A 12,507-nucleotide genomic window follows, 5' to 3' on the forward strand; every position below is an offset into this window, starting at 1 on the left:
GGGTCCTCGTCCGAGTCGAACCCCCGGAAAGTGCTGGCCGAAAGCGTGGGCGTGAAAAGCCAGTCGTCGAAAAAGTCTGCTGGCATAGGTCTATGGGGAAAGAGGGCATGAAACTCGTCTTTGAGGAGAGGTTCGTCCAAGGCGTAGCCCGGCACCCAGCTGTTCGCACTGGCCGGGGTGCCCTCCTTGGCGAGAAAGTATTCTACCCCCTCTTCCCCCCATCTGGAGTCCAAAATCTCCGTGACTTCGTTGATGCGCTCCTTCTGTGCCACTCCCGCGTGCCCTGTTCTGTCTCTGACCGGACTCGGCGCTGTTCCGGGTTCCTGGAACCTGTGCGGTGCCTTGTAGGGAGTGAGCACCGATCTGTGGAATACTGGATGCATTCTGGAACCCTCCGGAAGTGCCAGTCTGAAAGCTACCGGGTTGACCTGCTCTTCGACTTGGTAGGGCCCCAGTTGTTTATGCCCTAGTTTCTTCTTGGCCAACGACCTGGCCGGCACTGCGTGGGCTGCTAACCAAACCCAGTCTCCCACGTGGAGCTCTTCGCCAACCCTTCTGTGCTTGTCCGCTTGTACCTTGTATGCGTGTTTGGCCAGCTCCAGGTGGCGCCTCAGCTGATCGTGGACTTCCTGCAGCTCCGACGCGAACGCATCTGCTGTCTGCGGCTCCCCCTCCCCCCTTCTTTCCAGTCCCGGGAAGGTTCTGGGGTGCCTCCCGTTGTTGGCGAAGAACGGCGTGACCCCCGTGGACACATGCTTCGTGTTGTTGTAGGCGAACTCGGCAAGCGGCAGGTAATCCACCCACGTCGCAGGCTGTTGATTTGCATAACATCTCAGGTACTGCTGCATGATGGCATTGACCCGCTCTGCTTGCCCGTTGGTCTGCGGGTGTCTCGCCGACGCCAGGTTGATCTTGACGTTCAGGAAGCCCATCAGCTTCTGCCAGAAATTCGAGATGAACTGCCGCCCCCGGTCGGACAGAATAGACCGTGGCAGACCGTGAACCTTGAACACGTGGTCTATGAACAGTTTGGCGGTTTGCTCCGCCGTGGCCACCTTAGCACACGGAATGAAATGCGCCATCTTGGAAAACAGGTCCACCACCACCAGCACTGCCGTCTTGCCCCTCGAGCTGGGCAGATCCGTGACAAAGTCCAGGGCCACCCTCTCCCAAGGTTCGACCGGAGTTTGCAGCGGTTCCAACAGTCCGGCCGGCGGTTTGTGCACTGGTTTGGCCCTCTGGCAGGTGTCACACCTCGCCACGTAGTCTGCGACCTCCCCTCTCATTCCAGGCCACCAGAAATCCCTGGCTACTAATTCCACCGTCTTCTCCTTGCCAAAGTGCCCGGCCGTGGGCGCGTCGTGCAGCTGCTGCAGCACCTTGGCGCGAAGGTCGTCTCCCGGCACGTAGATGGCCCCCTTACGGATGAGCAAACCATCTCGTAGCTGGAAACCGTCGGTCGCAGCCGTGCCCCTTTGCACCTCTGCCATCTTTGCTTGCGCGAAGGAGTCATCCTGCAACGCTCGTCGCACCGCCTCCAGGTCCACAGTGGCCGCGGCGCACGCCCATACTGTTGGTGCGAAGATGTGCATGGCGGCCGCTGGCGTTGCGTCCTCCAGATACTGTGGCTTACGGGAGAGGGCGTCCGCCATGATGTTAGTGTCCCCCGGGACATACTCTATGCGGAAGTCGAAGTTCGCAAAAAACTCCGCCCAACGTATCTGCCTCTGGTTTAGGAACTGTGCCGTGCGCCAGTGCTCCAGATTCTTGTGGTCCGTGCAAACCTGCACCGTGTGCTTGGCGCCGATCAGGAAGTGCCTCCACGCTTTGAACGCTGCGTGAATGGCCAGCAACTCCCTGTCCCAGATGGTGTAGTTCTGCTCGGACTTGCTGAGCTTCCTGGAGTAAAACGCTGCCGGTCGCCACACCCCCTGCTGGTCCTTTTGCAGCAGGACCGCCCCCACGGCTCTGTCCGAGGCGTCTGTCTCCACCCTCATCGGCCTGCTGGGGTTGACGTGAAGCAGCTGCTCTTCCGACGCGAAGAGACGCTTGAGTGCCTGAAAGGACTGCTCCGCCTCCTCTGTCCAAACGAACTTCTTTTTCTTGGAGCTAAGCGTGTCTGTGATGGCCGCTGTCTGCATCGCGAAGCCCTTGATAAACTTGCGATAGAAGTTCGCAAAGCCGACAAACCGTTGGACCTCTTTCCGGTTGCGTGGACTCTTCCAATCCAATACTGCGCGAACCTTGGCGCTGTCCATGGCGAGCCCCTTGTCAGACAACTTGTAGCCCAGAAAATCCACCTCCGTCACGTCAAATTGGCACTTCTCCAGCTTGGCGTAGAGCCTATGTTGCTTTAGTCTGGTCAGCACTTCCTTGACGTGTCTGTCATGCTCCTGCTGCGATTCCGAAAAGATCAGGATGTCATCTAAGAAACAGACGCACGTCTTGTAGAGAAGTCCCGCCAACACGTGATGCATGAAAGCTTGAAAAACATGGGAGCCATTTTGCAATCCAAAGGGCATAACTCTGTATTCGTAGGTACCCAGTGGCGTGAACATGGCCGTCTTCCACTCATCTCCCTCCCGCATACGAATGAGGTTGTACGCCCCTCGCAGGTCTAACTTGGTGAACACTTTTCCCTTCCGCACCTTCGCCAGGAGGTCGTCGATTCGGGGCATGGGGAAGTCCGACGGCTTGGTCCCATTGTTTAAAATGCGATAGTCCACGACCAGTCTTTTTTGGGGCGTGTCTCGCTTCTTAACAAAGAATACTGGGCTGCCCCCCGCTGCCTTGGACTCTCGGATGAAACCGCGCTCCAAATTATGATCTATGAACTGTTTGAGTTCCTGCAGCTCGTCCTCTGACATGGAATACAGTTTCCCCTTAGGCAGCGCCACCCCCGGCAGCAGGTCAATCTTGCAGTCATATGGTCTGTGAGGGGGCAGCCTGTCCGCCTCCTTCTCGCAGAAAACTTCCAAAAATTCTGCGTACTTGTGGGGAATCGCTTGCAGCGTGCCTAGCAGCAGCTGTGACTCCTCTTCCTCTCCTTCCTGCCGGGGCACGATGCAGTGTTCAGCACAAAAGGAAGAGCCGAAGATCAGCTGCCTCTGGTACCAAGCCAGCGTTGGGCTGTGCTTGTCCAGCCAACTCATTCCCAATACAATGGGCGTATCCGATAGTTGAGTGACATTGAAGCTGATGATTTCTTTGTGATTTCCAAGTCGCATCGCCATGGGCGGCGTCTGCTTCACCACTTGCCCCCCTAGCAACTCCCTGCCATCCACCGTGACAACCTGCAGGGGCAGTGTGGCCGGCAGCAACTGTATAGCGTGTTTGTCGACAAAGTCCTGCCCTATAAAGTCCGCATTGCTGCCTGAGTCAATGGTGATTGGCACGTCAGTGGTGATTCCATTGGGCAGCTGGAGAGATGCGGTGAGCCTCACCACTGGTTTGGGCGGGAGGGGGTTCACGGGCTGTAAAACCTCTGGGGACTGCGTCACTAACACGTCTGGCTGGGCCCCAGGGCCTCTTCCTCCAGCCAGACTGCGTCGTTTCCCTGCTGTGGTCCCCCTTGCTGCGGTGCTGCAGTCACCATTGCTGAGGCTGCAGTGAGCTTGTGGAGCCTCTGGGGACACTCTTTCGCCATATGCCCTGGCTCCTCACAGACGTAACACTTCCTGTTCCCTCTAGGAGGCTTCGCTTTCACTGCTGCCGGTGCTAGGGCTCTGGTTGCTGACTGAGCCCTTGCACCTCCAACCTCCATAGGTTCGGCTCCTCCTCCTGGCGGAGGCGTGGATTGCGCCCGCGCTGCTTCTCTGGGAAGGAAGGAGGGGCCCCTGGCTGGTTCGCGCCCTTCACGCCCTTCGTCCCTGCTCCACGGACGTCCTTCCAGCCTCACCCCCACTGCCAGTGCCCTCTGAACGACCTCCTGGGTGGTTCGGGGTCTCTCCCCCCTCGCGATCTCATCTTTAATCGAGTTGTGCAGCCCCTCCCAAAAGAGGTCTCTTACAGGAGCCGAATCTCTGTCCCATTCCAGGGCACTGACCAAGGCGAAAAAGCGGGCATGATACTGCCTGACGCTGGCCCTCCCTTGTCTCAGCCCATGCACCTCCTTCCGTGCAAGATCCACGTCAATACTTGATAAAAAACACCCATCCATCGCTTTAATAAAGGCATCTGCATTCTGGAGCGCCGGATCCTTATCTCTCCATAAATTGCGTAGCCATGCTTTCGCATCCCCATGCAAATGGGACATGATGAACCCCACTCTCTCTTGTTCATCTCTAAAGTCTTTATGCAGCAGTTGCAGTGCGCACAGTACGTCGGCTCTAAAGTTGGGATACTGTTGCAGGTTCCCATCGAAGTGAGAGACCAGCCCGCCTGTCCGTCTCGCCAACCCAATTCCCTCCTGCCGGGGTGTCTGCTTTGTCAGCACGTCTAACCTGACCTGGAGATCCCTGCAGGCGGCAGCTGCCTCCTCCTCTCTCTTCCTGGATGCGAGAGCCTCGGCGTTCAGTTGTGCCACTGCGTTTCTGAGTTCCTCTATCTGCTGCTCAGCCGTCATGTCGTCTGCCGTTCGTGAGCTCGCTAGTAGGCACCTGTTTCTCTCCCCTCCTCGAGGCTGTAGATGCCCACAAGAGGGTGACGGAGCTTACTGTCAGAGCTGCTTGAAGATCCTAGCTCACACAGGATCACGCTAGCCAGCGATCATTAAGTAAAAGTCTTTATTGAATTACAGTTTCCATTCTCACGCTGCTGCGCGCAACTCTACGTCTAGTAGCTAGATCGGCGAAGCTCCGTCTGAGTCTCCGCCCCGTGTGCACCAACTTAATATCCTAGCCTTGCTCCACCTTTTCCGCCTGACTGTCCTCCTCTGGGTCCCTCTACCCCCCGGGGTTTCTTCCTTCCGGGATTCTTCTGACGCTGACCCGGACCCTCCTGTCTCCTTGCGCCGGGCTTTAGGACCTGGCTCTCTTTCGGGGCTGCTTACTGCGCCGCCTTCCTCTGCATTTGAACTTGGCGCGCGCGCCCAACCTTCCACTTTCCTCTTAACCGTTTCTTCGCTCCCCGATGGAGGTGTGGCCACTCCTGACTCATGCCCTCCCTCCTGTGGTGAGCTGCCAGCGCTTCCCCCCTGGCTCCCTTCCTCTTCCCTGCTTCCTGGCGGTGACGCTGGTCCCGATTTCCAGCTGCTCTCCCCTGAGTCCCCTCTGGCTCTATCTTCCTGGGGTGCCCCCCTAGACTCCCCCCTTGCCCTGGCCACTGGTGCTCCTTTCTGTGAATCCTCTGATTCACTGGAAAGACTAGGAGATCTCGGGTCGTCGTCATCACTCATCTTTTCTTCTGCCTCCTCCCCTTCGCTCTCTGTTTCCTCCCTTGCCCGTGCCTCTGCTCCTAAACCCCTGACAGCTATACAAATAAAAGCGAGGTCTAGCGGATCCTGCCCCACCTTGGGAGGCCACAGATACTTAAAAAACCTGCAAACTAAGGACTAAAAGTCTGGCTGAAAAGAAAGTTTGTTTGCCTTGTGCTGAAAACTAGACAAAGAGGGTACCAGGTGAGCCTCCCTGGGGATAACATTCTGCTGGGAACCACCACTGAAAAGGCCCTTATTGTGTTTCAACCCTCTAGAGCTGGCTTCCTCAACCTCGGCCCTCCAGATGTTTTTGGCCTACAACTCCCATGATCCCTAGCTAGCAGGACCAGTGGTCAGGGATGATGGGAATTGTAGTCTCAAAACATCTGGAGGGCTGAGGTTGAGGAAGCCTGCTCTAGAGGAGAGGACACATAGAGAAGGACCTCCAATGACAATCACAAGGTCCAGGTCGGTTCATGTAGGGAGAGGTATTGGAGTCCTGAGCCACATAAGGCTATATAAGTCACCACCAGCACTTGATTCCAAAGCAATTGATGCGTTTGAATTATGGTGCTGGAGGAGACTCTTGAGAGTCCCATGGACTGCAAGAAGATCAAACTTCTCCATTCTGAAGGAAATCAGCCCTGAGTCCTCACTGGAAGGACAGATCCTGAAGCTCAGGCTCCAGTACTTTGGCCACCTCATGAGAAGAGAAGACTCCCTGGAAAAGACCCTGATGTTGGGAAAGATGGAGGGCACAAGGAGAAGGGGATGACAGAGGAAGAGATGGTTGGACAGTGTTCTCGAAGCTATGAATATGAGTTTGACCAAACTGCGGGAGGCAGTGGAAGACAGGAGTGCCTGGCGTGCTCCGGTCCATGGGGTCACAAAGAGTTGGACACGACTAAACGACTAAACAACAGCAACAACCAGCACTTGAGCCTGGAAAATAAACGGCTTTTTGCAGAGGTCTTCATCCCCACCCGAGTTGCTGGGTTTTCCTGCTTCTTTCTCTCTGCCTGCCCCCTTACTCCCCCAGCTGTCAAGCTTCATCCATCAGAGTCTGAGGCCAGCTGTGGCTCTTGAATGTGGCTCAGCTCCTGCCATTGAAACAGAAACACTGGTCTTGAGAGACCTACATGGGCTCCTAGCACATTTCTGAGCACAATTTGAAGTGTTGGTGTTGACCTTTAAAGCCCTGAACAGCCTCGGTCCTGTATACCTGAAGGAGCATCTCCACCCCCGTCGTTCTGCCCGGACACTGAGGTCCAGCTCTAAGGGCCTTCTGGCGGTTTCCTCACTGTGAGAAGCGATGTTACAGGGAACCAAGCAGAGGGCCTTCTCAGTAGTGGCGCCCGCCCTGTGGAATGCCCTCCCATCAGATGTCAAAGAGATAAACAACTACCTGACATTCAGAAGACATCTGAAGGCAGCCCTGTTCAGGGAAGTTTTTAATGCGTGACATTTTACTGTATTTTTGGTCTTTGTTGGAAGCCGCCCAGAGTGGCTGGGGAGACCCAGCCAAATGGGCGGGGTACAAATAATACAATTATTAATATTATTATTAGGTATCATTTTGTGTTTGTTAAGACTGTGATGATTTTTAGCATCCACACTTTGACGAAACTCTGTAGGGTACTCAAAGATGATTCTCCAACTGTATGCAGTTGTTTTATCTTTGCTTTAAATAACATTTGAACAAAAGCCATTGTCCGATTCCAGTCCTGCTCTCCTGTGTAATGAAGTATGAGCCTCTCCCTCATCTCTGTGCCAAGTGAGATCATGTGACCAGGAAAAAAGCCGCCTCTTCAGTTCACCACCTTGTCCATCTTCTCAGGCCAATGTGGGTGGGGTTGCCCCCCCCCCGGAGTAAAGAAGATGGAGAGGGTGCGATAGTGAAACAAAACAAAACAAAAAAAAACCCGCTAGGGCTCTGACCCGATCAGAAGGAACACCGGCAGCTGCCTTACAGTGAATCAGGTCATTGGTTCATCTACCTCAGTAGTACAGACACTGACTGGCAGCAGCTCTCCAGGATTTGAGAGTTGTCTCTCCTGGCCTGACTCGGAGACTGAGGGTTGAGCCTGAGACCTTCTGCATGCAAAGCACGTGTCCTAGCCCTTTCCCCACAGCAAGAGCAGCACCCTGTCCCAGCTGCACTGCTAGGCCGGTCCTCCTTAACCTTCTTGCATGCAAGGCATGCTCTATAGCCCTCAGGTATGGTCCCTCCCTAAAGTTTTTAGTCCTCAGGGTCCTCAATAAGCAACTGGTTATGAGCAGGAACCTAGGAAGCTGCCTTCACCAAGTCAGACTGGTGGCCCAGCAAGCTCATCTAAGTGCTGCCTGGATAGAGCTCAGCTGGTTAGAGCATGGAGCTGATAATTGCCAAGGTTGAAGGTTTGATTCCCCCTATGGGACATCTGCATATTCCCTGCCCTGCAGGGGGTTGGTCTAGATGACCCTCAGGGTCCCTTTCAACTCTGTAATTCTACGATTCCTCTGGTGCCTTTCAGATGTCAGGTGAAGTCCTTTTCGTTCCCCAACGTCAGTCTTCAAAAGTCTGTTTGTTTTAAGCTACTTTCACTGCCTTTTGTCTCTGTTTTTCAAATGGCTTTTACTTTCGTACTGTCTGTAACATACCCGTAACGTAGGGAATAGTATCCTATTTCGTGTCTGTAATATGGGAATAGCTGGAGCAAGGCAGCCAGTTAATGAATGAAGAGGGATCGGGCAGCTGTCCTGGAACTGGAGGTGGCTGCCATCCTTTTCCCTCATCTCCTGCCATGATGCACCATCCCTTTTTTAAACAAATTTTTAAACCATAATTTTGTTTGACTTCCCTCCACTCCCCCTCTTGGTTCCATTGATTAATGCTTGCTCATGCACGTCCATAAAACCTTATATTCTTAATAATTCAATTTTAAAGCTTCTTCATCTTATTTCAAGTGAGTTTTAAAAGTTATACCAATGTAAAAATCTATACACAAAGCTTAAAGGATATGCATTGAACGTTTACCTCCTTTTTAAAATTCAAAGTCCTCTTTCTTGCTTGGGTTTCAGGTTAACTAATTAGCCCTGCATAGTTCAAAAAAGCAGAGACATCACCTTGACGACAAAGGTCCTTATAGTTAAAGCTATGGTTTTCCGAGTAGTGATGAATGGAAGTGAGAGCTGGACCATAAAGAAGGCTGGTGGCCAAAGAATTGATGCTTTTGAATTCTGGTGCTGGAGGAGACTCTTGAGAGTCCCATGGACTGCAAGAAGATCAAACCTCTCCATTTTGAAGGAAATCAGCCCTGAGTGCTCACTGGAAGGACAGATCCTGAAGCTGAGGCTCCAATACTTTGGCCACCTCATGAGAAGAGAAGACTCCCTGGAAAAGACCTTGATGTTGGGAAAGATGGAGGGCACAAGGAGAAGGGGACGACAGAGGACAAGATGGTTGGACGGTGTTCTCAAAGCTACCAGCATGAGTTTGACCAAACTGCGGGAGGCAGTGGAAGGCAGGAGTGCCTGGCGTGCTCTGGTCCATGGGGTCATTAAGAGTCGGACACAACTAAACGACTAAAGAACAACAGTTCAAAAATTTATTTTGCTAATCTTCTTCTTCTTTGATGGAGCCTTCTTCCTTCTGAAGGAGCTGGCCTGGCATCCACTCTGAAGCTCAGGGCCAAAGTCTTTCGCTCTCCATGATACATCGCCCTGATAAAGTCAGGGCGCAAGGAGCCCTAGGAATGAGGGGACAGAGAGGCGATTGTCACCCAGTCTTTCCCAGCTGCAGCATAACAAAAAAATAGCATCTCTGCATGTGCAGGCTGATGCCCGGTGCCGCCACGCAGCCGCTGGCTGTGCCAACAATCCCTGGCACTGCAGCACGACTGGGGATGTATGTGAGCTTATTTTGCTCTTGGGAGCAGCACCGCTGGGGCAAATTCAGAAGTGCAGGGTCCCCTTGCGATCGTCACAGCCAGACACCCACCTCCTGAGATCACACAACCTTCTAGGATTATGCAATAATCTCATAATTATTGCAATAATAATAATAATAATAACAACAAGGGATGCAATGATCAGTGCAGATCTCCATGTGTTGCCTTTCAGCCCAGGTCTACTATTTTCTGTGCACATACATGGGCAAATCATAGCATAATGTGGGAATCTCAGCTAAAGCATCCATGGCAGAGGGCCCTCAAACCTCTGCTTAGAAACCTCCAAGGTAGGAGGGTCCACAACTTCCCAAGGAGGTCCGTTCTATTGTCAGTCAGCTCTTACTGTCAGAAAGTTCTTCCTGGTCTTTAGTCGGAATCTCCTTTCTTGGAGCCTGGAGACATGGGTTCGAGTCCTACCCTTCGGAGCAGGAGAAAACAATCTTGCTCTATCCTCAATACCCCTTTAGATTAAAATAAAAAAATTCCTTCCTGTAGCACCTTAAAGACCAACTAAGTTAGTTCTTGGTATAAGCTTTCGTGTGCATGCACACTTGCATGCACACGAAAGCTCATACCAAGAACTAACTTAGTTGGTCTTTAAGGTGCTACAGGAAGGAATTTTTTTATTTTGACTATGGCAGACCAACACGGCTACCTACCTGTAACTGGAACCCCTTTAGATTATTGAAGGTGGCTATCCTATCTCATCTCATCTAAGTCTCCTCATTTCTAGGCTAAACATACCCAACTCCCAACATATAATAATAATAATTAATATTAATTTATTATTTGTACCCTGCCTATCTGGCTGGGCCTCCCCAGCCACTCTGGGTGCCCCCCAACAAAAATATTAAAATTCAGTAATGCATCAAACATTAAAAGCTTCCCTAAATAGGGGTGCCTTCAGATGTCTTCTAAAAGTCTGGTAGTTTTTTTCCTCTTTGGCATCTGGTGGGAGGGTGTTCCATATGGTGGGTGCCACTACCGAGAAGGCCCTCTACCTGGTTCCCTGCAACTTGGCTTCTCGCAGGGAGGGAACTGCCAGAAGGCCCTCAAAGCTGGACCTTAGTGTCCAGGCAGAACGATGGGGGTGGAGACGCTCCTTCAGATATACTGGACCAAGGCCATTTAGGGCTTTAAAGGTCAGCACCAACATACTCAGATGATTTGCAGGGAGTGACTTGCTATGCCCCCCTTTCTTCCAGTACAGCCGCCATCCCCAACCCGGCATCTTCCTGATGTTGTTGGACTACAACTCCCAGCTAGACAGGGCAGTGAGGTTGGTAGGTCTAGCTCACACCATCTGGAGAGCACCAAGTTGGGGAAAGCTACCCTCTCGGAAAGACTGGCTGGGATTCCTTAGGGTTGCAGCGATACAGGTTGGGTATGCAAAATCCCTAAAGGGGATCCCTAGAGGCTGGTGGCTGCAATGGCAGTGTGCCTTGATCGCTGCCGGCCTGGGCAGCCTTGCGGGTGGTGTGGTTGCTGAAGGACACAGCCTTGGGGAAACAGCCTGAGTTTTTGCGGCCGTCCCTGGAGAGAAGCTCTCTCGTGACTTTCGATGCTGTTTTGGAAAGGAGAACGGCGGGTGTGCATTCCTGCTTCCGTCTACGCGGGCGGCACGTGGTTGCAAATAGGCGTCTCAAGTTTCTAGTCCTCTCTCCTCGAAATGAAACTGCTGGTGCAAAAGGCTGCCTTAGGATTTCCAGTTGCCCGGGGAAGTTTGAAGCATGAAACAACCCCCACAGTGAGAATTTATTCTAAGAGTTCTTTTCCAGATAAGTATGGCTGACTCTCGCATCCTTATCTGGTCTGCAAGTGATTCCAGTCATCTTTCCGCTTCCCTTCAGAAAACACAAGGACCTTCCTTGCCGGATCAGACCAAGGCCCCTTTGACTCCATTCAGCCTGCAATCCTGTTCACTTTTATCGCTCAACATTTACCCAAACTCAGAAGCTTAACTGCTGAGTAGACAGGCAGAGGACGGCACTGTCACTTTCAAACCGCAGCCAGCTGAGTGTGTGCATCTGAGAAAGTTCACAGGGAACACATGAAGGCGACCAATGTCCCCACTTGGCTTGCTGCAAGAATCTGGCATTTTAAGCTAGTCTGCCTCTGTCAATGGAGGTTCGAGACAAGCTGACAACCTATCCTTCTAAGCTAGGGTCATTTACAGGTGAAACTTGGAAAATTAGAATATCATAGAAAACTTCATTTATTTCAACAATTCGGCATGGCTCCCCAAATCTTTTTTCTGATGGGAGCAGCTTTTGCATCTCATTTGGAAACCAAGGACCCAGAGTCTGGAGGAAGAATGGGAAGGCACACAATGCCAGATGCTTGAAGTCCAGTGTGAAGTTTCCACAGTCTGTGTTGATTTGGGGAGCCTTGTCATCAGCTGGTGTTGGTCCACTGTGCTTCATTAAGTCCAGGGTCAACACAGCCATCTACCAGGAGATTTTGGAGCACTTCATGCTTCCTTCCGCAGACGAGCTTTATGGGGATGTTCACTTCATTTTCCAGCAGGACTTTGGCACCTGCCCACACTGCCAAAAGTACCAAAACCTGGTTCAATGCCCATGGGATTACTGTGCTTGATTGACCAGCAAACTCACCTGACCTGAACTCCATAGAGAATCTATGGGGCATTGCCAAGAGAGAGACATGAGACCGAGCAATGCAGAAGAGCTGAAGGCTGCTATTGAAGCTCCCTGGTCTTCCATAACACCTCAGCAGTGCCACAGGCTGATAGCATCCATGCCATGCCACATTGAGGCAGTAATTAATGCAAAAGGGGCCCAAACCAAGTACTGAGTACATATGCATGCTTCTACTTCTCAGAGGTCCGATATTGCTCTATTTGCAATCCTTGTTTTGCTGATTTCATTTAATATTCTAATTTTCTGAGATTGTTAATTTGGGGTTTTCATCAGCTGTACGCCATAATCATCACAATGATAACAAATAAAGGCTTGACATATCTCGCTTTGCATGTCATGATTCTCTCTCATATATTAGTTTCACTTTTTCAGTTGAATTACTGAAATAAATGAACTTTTCCACGATATTCTAATTTTCTGAGTTTCACCTGTAAATAAGGATTGCTTTATCTCTTCCCTACCAGCCTCGTACCTGACTCCCTCGAGCTTAGTGTGTTTGCAGCGCCTCCAAACTTCTGAAACTCTTACAGAGAGAGAGAAATTGGTCTCCCTCCTTGTTTTG

The sequence above is a fragment of the Podarcis liolepis genome (assembly GCF_965112155.1).
Source record: "Podarcis liolepis genome assembly, chromosome: 14".
In the NCBI taxonomy this organism is placed as follows: Eukaryota; Metazoa; Chordata; class Lepidosauria; order Squamata; family Lacertidae; genus Podarcis; species Podarcis liolepis.